General features: G+C 51.0%; 1 protein-coding gene across 12 annotated transcripts in view; it reads right to left on the bottom strand.

Annotated features, from left to right (window-relative positions):
• IL1R1 (interleukin 1 receptor type 1) overlaps window positions 1-9,679 on the bottom strand; it is a 71,656-nt gene that overhangs the window by 22,971 nt on the left and 39,006 nt on the right. For 4 of the 12 annotated variants that reach the window (XR_004624822.1, XM_011230936.3, XM_011230944.3 and 1 more), the window contains exon 3: window positions 71-225. The gene's annotated coding sequence lies outside the window, so the exon portion shown is untranslated. Of the gene's footprint in view, window positions 1-70; window positions 226-3,444; window positions 3,711-7,134; window positions 7,291-8,771; window positions 9,576-9,679 lie in introns of those variants that run through there. The other 8 variants (XM_019804867.2, XM_034658958.1, XM_034658956.1 and 5 more) reach the window with 7 other exon arrangements.

Here is a 9,679-nt window from a genome sequence, read left to right on the forward strand (position 1 = left end):
AGCTGTCCCAAGGGAAAGTGTACGGACAAACAGAATGTTCTGTATGCAGTGAGAGGTATGCCAGGATCACCTGAAGCTGAGGTTGGAGACTCCTGCCGTCTGTGAGAAAAGGCCGGTGGGCCCGCCGGGGGGGAAGCAGCCTTGTAACCTTGGAGATGGCCCTTTCTTGTGTGAAGTGGTCCTGCTTCTCAGGATGGAATCAGCATCTTTGAGAGGCGAGTCTATCTGGGGAAGGAAGCATACACGCCAGTGTGAGCTGGAATGAGGAAGCTTCAAGTTACCGACTTGAGGTACTGCACATACCTCAAGAAGTGTCCAAAAACAACCAACACAAGCTGACAAAAGTGAGTCACCCGTTTAAAGAGCACTGTGCCCCACCGTCCTCTGAGACTACAGTTTCAGAAAGTCGAGTAGCGGGGGGTGAGGGATACCAAGAGGTTGACAACCACCATCTCTTCTGGAACAAACACAAATAACCTGGCACTTTGCTGGACCCAGCGAGGCAGAAAGGTGGAACCACCTATGGCATCTTGCCACTTTATGCGCTTGGAGAACAGAGCTCAGAGAAAGAACCAGATGCCGGGGGGAAAAGGAACAGGCCCTTTATAAGAACAGGCACACCGTGAGTCCTCAGGCTTCCTTCTATCAAGCATATCGCTACACCTGCATTCCAAATTACAGAATCTGGAAGAACTTCCAAAAAGTTGAGCTGTGATGTGCCCTACTGGTGATGTCCTCTAGACAGTCCACCATCCATTCCCTGGTTTTACAGTTTACTTTTGGTATTTCGGAGTCTGGTATTTGTTTCATGTCTGAATCATTTCCTTAGGCCTTTGCAATGCTGGTAAGGCTGAAGCATCAGGACTTTTAATGTCCAATCCATAAAATAGGCTGACTAATGCAACACCAAACACTCTGCTTAGATTAAATGGACTAATGAGCTCCTGATCATTCATGTTAGATTTATGGGAAGGTACACAGCATGACATTAAGGGGTCAGAGGCACAGAGGCTTATCCTCATGAATCGTAACACAAAATCAAAGACTCCCTGTTCTTCCTGTCCCCGGCCAGAATCACAGTGCTCTCCCCAGCTCCGTCAGTGCAGGCCAGAAATGAGCGCAGTTTGGGGGTACTGGTATGGAGAATTTCAGAGAAATGAATAGGGTGGGGAGGGGGACAAGGATGGGCAAGAGGAATGAATTTATTTGGAAAGTCCAGGAAACCTTTTGCAGAGTTGACTTCCCAAGTCCCCCAAACCACTTCACTTTCCCTCTTCCTCTTTGCCCCAGAAAGTTTTTAAAAGAACTTTTATAACCCCGTCTCTTCTTCCCATCCTTTGCTACTTGGTTCACGGCTTCTTCACCTTCCCATCTGCAAGCACGCTGCCCTTCTGCCACGGTGGAGGCGCTGTGCTCCCCAGGCCTGGCACTTGGTTCTGCCCTTTCCAGTCAGCCTACTTCTTCCATGACGTCCCACCAGCTCTGAGCCGATTCTGATCTGAGGCCTCTCCCAGGGGCCCCGTGTAGACACCCTCTTCCTCCACAGCCAGGAGCATCCAGTCACATAGGTTCTCCTGGGCCCAGAGTCCCTGGTGCCTCAGACCTCTGGCTCTGGGACCCAGGGCTCCCCTGGTGGCTGGCCTCCCCTACCTGGGCCAGGAAAGAAAAGTACAGAGAAGATCGTCTCCCTCTCCCATACTCCTGTGAAGAGGGCCCCATCCTACTCATCTTGCATTGTGGTAAGAGCTAAGGGAGGGAGGGAGGGAGGGATTCGTCTACCCGACATCTCACATCAAACCACAGAGGGACAAAAACCTGGCCTCGAATCAAGGGGGAGAAGGGATGGAATATGGGAACTGAGTGTGAGTCAGAGAAGAGAAATGCGAGGGGAACCATAATGGGGCTGGAAGCCGCACTGGAAAAGGAAGATTACTATTCCAGGGGTTTCACAAAGGCTGCACAGCCAGGAAGCCAGGGAGGACGCTGAGGGAGAGCAGAAGGAGCAGGACCAGATACTGGGCGCGATTCCCACCAGAAGGGATACTGGCTAAGTCAACCTCCCTTGTCCAGAGGCGACTGAGCAAAACCGGCTGTGATTTTTGAAATTCGTTTACAAGTAAAATTCAAAATATTTTTAGAAAGTAATGACAATAAAAATGTCACAAATTTATTCCACTGTGTTATTGTTCCGATGAACTTTCCACATAAAATAAAAGGATGAAGAAAGAGGGAAGGATTAATGTTCTCAATAAATTAACACACGGCTCCTTTCCTACCCTTAGGTGCAGCAATGTCTGGATTACATATGAAATTTCCCGCTATGCCTACCAACCCCTCCATAACTGATTCCAGCTGGGGTGCAGCAGCCCGGGGGCGCACTGAGGTACTGACGCCCGACCGGGGGAGGAGGGCTGGCTTGACGGTGGCCTCGGCTGGTCACCCCGCCACCCCTAGCAGCCTGGTCCATTCACTGCAGGGCACCGGGGTGGGAGCAGAGCTTTCTATGACAATCACATGAAAAAGCGAGCCATCATGCACTTCCCAAGTACAGTTCCCCTTGCTTTTCAGTGATTATAATGTATTTGGAAACCGGTACACACCATGGCTCTGTGGCACACGGCGGATACATGCGAAGCCTCTTGTTTATTAGAGAGAACGTGGAAATATGACCGTAAGGCATACAGCAATGTCCTCCTAGACCTAGCACGACCAGCTTCACCAGGAGCTCAACTACAGAAGCAAAGATGGACCACGAACGCGCAGGCCCCCAACAGAAGCCCCGCTCCCTGTGCAGACACAGGAAAAGTGACAGCTGGGGGCAGAGGGCCAGTCACCGGAACCCAAGAGGCTTCCACAGGGCCCAGGGCCCCGGTGCAGAGGGAAGGGGGTGTGATTCCCAAGTTGTGGCCATGGTGCACCTATTAACGCCTTCTTCTGGAAGAATTTCCCACAACCTTGAGGCATTTCCTTCTTATTCCTGAGGAATTCCCCCACATTGTGTGTCTTGCCTTCCAGGCCAAAAGCCAGGCCAAGGAGAGAGGTGGCACGCATCAGACACACCCCAGACCTCAGGAAGGCCCATGCGCTGCATGGGTCAACTTCTGGGAAGGGGGCGGCAGGCACGTGGCTCTGGGAGCAGGGTCCGAGGGCACGCTGCGCTGTCCCATGCAGCATCTGCACGGAGCAGTCCCCGGAGTGTCTTGTGCTCCCCCTGCCCACGTCACCCTCCGAGCTGCACTGCCTCGATGGCCCCCCAGCCCGGTCACGTATCACGAGGGGCCCTGAGCGTGCATACAGGTAGACATCCCAATCACACATCCAGCCCGTCCAGCCCGGGCCACTCAGCAGACCAGGGAGACACAGCGGCCTTGGAGTCCGCGGGGGGATGACCTAAGAAAGAGACCCGTGTGCATGCTCTGCCCAGCCTGTTGGGGTCCCAGGTACCCGGATTATGGCCATGCTAGTGGGCACAGGCTCCGACGAGGCACATCCTATTAGCCCCACAGACTCCTGGCCCTGCTGACGCACGAGGCTGGCTGAGAAGCGTCGCAGGACCTTCCCAAGCACAGGGCCTGGATGGGAGCTCTCTCGCCTGGTTCGAGGGGAAGTTCTGCAGCAGCCACACGTCTGTAGAAACCCAAGAAGAGAGAGAAGACAGCAGCAGAAGCCTCCTCCTCCTCTTCCTTCCAGGGACCTGAAGGGCCCCGTATCTGAAATTGAAACGGAAATCCTACTGGTACTTTCCACCTCATACCGGCTCACTCTTCACACTGAGGGCCTCACGAATACAGAGCATCGTTCAATACGACTTCTCATCCCACACATTATTCGACATGTGTATATATGAATATCTGACCCAACAGAGAAATATTCAGAGAATCAGGCTCCGACCAATTGACGACAACTGAGAAGGGACTGTGGATAGTCCCTGAAAGAAGCAAAGACTAAAGCAGGCTCTTCAGCTCATGAATTCGCACAACCTCCGTGTTCTGCTGAGAACCATTATGAACACCTCTGGGGAATGGGCACGGTCTCAAAATCAAGCCTGTAATTATGATCTTCACCTGTTATAAGGACTCAAACGGAATCAGTCTCCAGTATTTAGACCAAAAATGTCAGTTTTCAAGACAAGGCATAAAGGAACTTACTCATAAAGCCACAGAACCACGTGACTGTGGAAAATTCTTTAGCATTCTGGACTTACCCAAGTCCCTGTTTCTCAATCTAGAATCTGCAATCCCCAAGGAGAAGCTGTAGACAGCCAGGGAACTCAGAGTCGAACTTCCTGGGGTACTGATTAGACTCAAGGACTTTCTGGGCGGAGTCATTTCTATATTAGAGGAAACACAGCTATACTATGAAATGGAGAGAAAAATCTCCCAGAGGTAAACATGAGTCATCCAAGAAAGAGCCCTTAAGGTGAGCCACTTTGGAGTGCTAGACTGAGTATTTACTTTTCATTTCTCAAGAGGAGTCCTTTGGTGGGAAAATCTGGGAGGCACTGCCCTACATAGACAACAATCATCTCTTCCCGGTCCCGGTCATGGGAAATGGAACCATGACGGCCACACAGCGTCACTCCCATGGGGCCAGAGCAACCTCGCCCTAACACTGAGGACGCCCCCCCAAGATGCTTCCACACTCAAGACAGGGAAGGAGAACAAGGATGTCCCCAAGGAGTCAGGGGGTCACCATGGTATGATACGACTGCTTCCCTTCTGCAGAGATGAGCAACACATAGCCCACCACATCCTAAAACCCCACCATGCGTTCGTCCCGTATGGCTGTCCCTGATTTTCCTCCAGAGAAAAGGTTATACAGAACTATGAGCAAACAAAACCACTCCCATGACGGCGGACACAGAAACACTCATCATCTCAGAAGGTCTGAGAAACACTGACATTTTGGCAATCTTCCTATCAGGCGATCCAAAAGCCTGGCTCACAGCAGATTCATTTGGCTTATTGACTCGCACAAATGAGGCAAGGAAAGTTTTTTAATCTTCAGAGGCTATCATGCACAGAGCTATGGAGATAAAAATAGCCACAGAGGTTTTAAGTGTCACTAGGCAGTCTAAGCTGTTCAGCTATTACAAGGCACAAAGCGACCAGACTGGTGGCTTCACGTGGGTTTTTACAGCAAAAGGGAAAGTAAGGCACAGAGGGACAGGATTACCATCACCAGAGGGCTACAGACAGGAATGGGCCAGACCCAAGCCTCCTCTTGATGGTTGGATTGAATTTTAACAGTGTCCCTTTCTCCACAGTGAACCTGCTAGGGCTCCTGGACCACAAGCAACCAGACCCGGGTATGGGAAAGGCTCTGCTCTCCCATCCCTCGTCCCCTCTCAGATGATCTGCCTCACCCTGTCAGCCCTCTGGCACGGCTCCTTGCCAAAGGCTCCATACTGAGTCCTGCCTCCCAGGGCTTGTCCCCAAGCACTGCCCGCCAGTCGGGCAAGAACAGCTCTGTTTCTCAAAGTGAGAGTTCCAGGTAGTCACAGGGGACTAGACACCCTCTATACAAATTTTTATTTGTCCTCACTCCTCTGGCTTTTTTTACGAAGATATGCATACAGTGAAACACACAGTAAGTCTTAAGTGTATAATTCCACTAACTGTGACAACTGTATACCCAGGAATACAGTATATCTGTGTATAGTTCCATTAACTGTGACGACCTTATACCCCAGGGATACCCCATCAAGATATAGACCATTTCTATTCTCCCCTAAAGTTCCTTTGTGTCCCTTACTAGCCACCCTTCACAGCACACGACTCCACCGTTCTGATTTCTATCACCACCAATATGCCCCGTAAGAGTCAACGCAAGTGCACTCCGTTTGGCTGGCTTCCCCACCATCCGCGCCGTGCTATGTCAGGGCGCACAGTGGTATTAGGGCTTTAATCACTTACTACCAAGTGATGAGGGGAAGCCCTGGTTCTCAAAGGAGCTGCTATGGTTGCTAAGAGAGCACTTTTGAAAGTATGGAGAAGGGGGCAGTTTGGGTGATCACGATGAAGCACTGAGTGGTGGAGTCACTTCCAGAACAACAACACAGTTCTGCAAAGTAAAGACCGTCTCTTGTCCTGCAGGACCTCTAAGCTGCACATGTCACTTATCATTTGGGGAGCCTAGTGCCTATCTCTATCCTGAACTTGCACAGAATATATATTGTTGGCACACTTTTCAGACCTACTGAATTTTCCAGCAATGCGATTACCGTGAAAACAGAGAGGACTGGTTTTGACTACCGCTTAGACCTTAGACCTTGAGCAAAAGTCACTCATCATTCAGGGGTACTTGGATCCCCACCAGGATGCCTCTGCTCCAGACCACATTTGGAGCCATCCCCTGCGACCCTGTAGTCCAGTCTCTGTAACACATTTAGTGGCTTCGCTGGGGTCTAGTATGGCTCTGCCCAAGCATCCGTCCACACAGTAATTCTTTACATCTAGCCATCATACTGATTAGTTGGAAATTCCATTGCAGGTAAGTTTTAGTATATCGTTTCAGAATTGCAAATATTTGCATTAAAGGGGGTAGGGGGTTCTGAATGAGCTGAGAAGCGCTGATTGAAGTGACAGCATGTAAGTCCTGATTGAACTCAGGGTCAGGAGTCATGGGCTATAACTGCCGAGGTCCCTACGTTGTCTGGTTTGGGAGGCCACACATGCAGAACTCGGGATGCACAGGCCACCTCCCCCATCTCCTACTAGCACCCTAAGTCCAGCTAAAACTTGGTTACCCAACTGCACTGGCAATGGGGAATCATTTCAAGCGACAGCCTAAAATTGCTCTTGGCACCTCCTAAATGGGGACCTGCAGGGGAAAGGTCCCACTTTTCTCCATCCCAGGAATTCTTTTACTTCTCCTGAGCACTTCCTTTACATCTTGAAGACACAGACGGCTATGCCCCAGCAGGTCTCCCCTCTCCTATTGCCACCAGGAAAGTACATCAGTGTCATCAACATGGGCTACACATTAGAACCACCCGGGGGCTTTAAAAATGCCAGTGTCTGGGCACACCCCCAGAGATGCTGGTTTGTTTGCTCTGTGGTCAAGTCCTGCCATTTCTCATCCGAGCACCTCAGGCAATGCTAAGGTGCAGGCAAGCCCGGGGCACCAGCTTACCTCTGTGTCTGCAGCCCCACTTGGCGACTCTGCAAATATATAGTTCATGAAGGTTTACGTTTGCCACATTTCTAGACTCATTGCAGGCACCACTTCACCTCTACGCTTGGTTTTCTTTCATCTGATTTTTGATTTATGGCATCTCATAAATTCTTTCTGGAACAGGTAGGAACGGAAAAAAAAAAAAAAGGCTCTGCCACTCTGCCCCATGTATGAGAAGAGGAGACAGCGCAGAGTTCAAAGTATGCAGGTGACCAGGGATCTTTGGAAACCCCAACCCCTTCCAATATTTGGCGGGATCACTCTGGGGCCCGGGCTCCTCCCCACACTCCCAAGTGCCAAGCATGGCCCGGAGACTGCCGCACATTTCCTCGCAGGCGAGGGCAAGGGTGGAGGGAGCAAGGAACAAAGCTGCTGACAGCACAGATCCTGCAAGCCCGCCTGATGACCTCGAAACCTCAAAGAAAGGGAAACACAAACCCAGTTTCTGTGCACAGCGGCCGATAGGGAACATCATGGGCTGGACCACGGCCAGTGGGTCCCACTGCCTCCTGATGCCTGCTGTCCTTGAACTGGCAAGTTCACACTGGGTCCCTCATGTAGCAGAAGCTCTGTACTTGCCTAGCCCTTGTGCTAGGGTAGTTTCACTGCAATTGTCCAGGTTTGCCACGTTGATTAATAAGGTGCTCTGTTGACAACATCTCTACCTGCTTCCAGGTGGATGCCCATCTCCCACCGACGCATCCCAAACACGCGCTTTCCATCTTCCCTGACCCCAGTGCACAGTCGAGCCCTAGAGTGTATCTCAGCACCCCTGCCAAACCTTAGGAACCGTGGAGCTGTTTCTGTGTCCGTTACTTCCTGCCTCTCCACTGGAGACAATGAATGGTGTCCTGCCTGTGGGCAGCCAGGGGGCCCACACCCTATCCAAAGAGGCAAAGTTCAAAGAACCTTCTTATGCAGAGAGACTGCCCTGAGACTTCACCAAGAGGATTCATATTTTTAGAGGGCAGGGATTTGCATCTATCCTATTCACTGCTCTATCCTCAGTACCTGGATTAATACCTGGAATGGTAGATATTCAATAAACATTTGTTAAATAAATAAGTGGATCTGATCTTAAACAGTGTTTCACCAACAGTAAAAGAATTACTCAAAAGATGCTATTTAAAAAAAAAAAAAGCCATAAAGAAAACCTTGCCACATTATGCCACACGAGGCTGAGTACAGCCTATTAAAAAAGGAGGGTTTAGTTCAGCCATGCAAAGGTCATGTGAGAATTCAGGTCAAACATCCTTTCTGGAAGCACATGGAGGCTACCCAAGGGTGGACAGGTGCAAGGGCTGCTCCACACGCAGTACGGTGGCAGCTCACCAGGTAAGACTGAAAATAAATAAGGGGTTCCATGTCTCTTCACTCGTCAAATCCCATCCCAAAGGCCCCACGTTTTGTTTAGCACAAAACATAATACAGGACGTGAATACAGAATATTAAATAGAATATTAAATCAGAAATTAAAAGCAGTCAAGAGAGAAAAAGATGCCCACAGCTGCACAGTAAACTGGGTGGGGAAAGGGGCAGCACTTCCCCAGCACCCCCCTCCCCCACGCTGNTGGAGTTCCATTTCATACATTCACCTTCCAGAAGCTTGTACCAAGCCAGGGTAACCCAGCCAGCACCTTCCAATGATGGATGGATCTCGGCTCCCCTTTTCTCCACGGAATCAGCTGCGGAGACATCCCTGACTCGGTTCCTAGACTGTGGAGATAAAACCCCAGAACACGCCCATCTGATGAGCGTCTCCTGCCAGCGGGAATCGCTGGGGACCGCTGCCCCTGGCAGGAGTCACCACCCGCAGCAGCACCCAGGGGAAAGCCCTGGTAGGCACTGACCACGGGAGCCATCATGCCAGAAAGCAGAAGGCATTGGTTTGGAGTCCAGAGGGCTCACTCTCCTTCTGGCTGCCAGTCCCCCAAGTTAGTCACCCTGCCTAAGCCTCTGCTTTGCTCTGCTGTGAAAGGAAAGTGATAATAGCGTGTCTCGCACAAGACTGCTGGGGGGATAAAAGAGAAACGTAAAGGGCCGCATAAACTGTGAAGCACTGGCCCTGCCTGTTGTGAATGAGTGTCTTCTGCATGTCTGTTTGAGCTACACTCAGCATCAGCCTTTCCCTGGGGGCCGGGGGGACAGCACAAGTTACCCTCCCCCACTGCGTAGACCATTCGTCCCTATTCTTGTTGACCAGACTGACCGCTCTGAGCCTAAACCCCTGAGAGGGACACTCCCAAAGCAGTTGAACTTGACCGGATTCCAAGGCCTGGAAGCAATTTACTTACACACGCACAGGCACACACACCCTGGAACAACCCTCCAGGACCATTTCAAGTTCCCCGGCAAAGGGATCTGAACCACCATTATTCCGGCTTCACGCAGGAATAAAAACACCCCCCCGCCAGACTTCACCGCCATCACCTTCTTTCACAACAAACTGACAAGCAAGGGTGACGGAGGAAGGACGCCTTCTCCGCGGTCGGCTCGGGGGGGG

This window comes from Ailuropoda melanoleuca, chromosome 4, assembly GCF_002007445.2.
Source record: "Ailuropoda melanoleuca isolate Jingjing chromosome 4, ASM200744v2, whole genome shotgun sequence".
Lineage (NCBI taxonomy): Eukaryota > Metazoa > Chordata > Mammalia > Carnivora > Ursidae > Ailuropoda > Ailuropoda melanoleuca.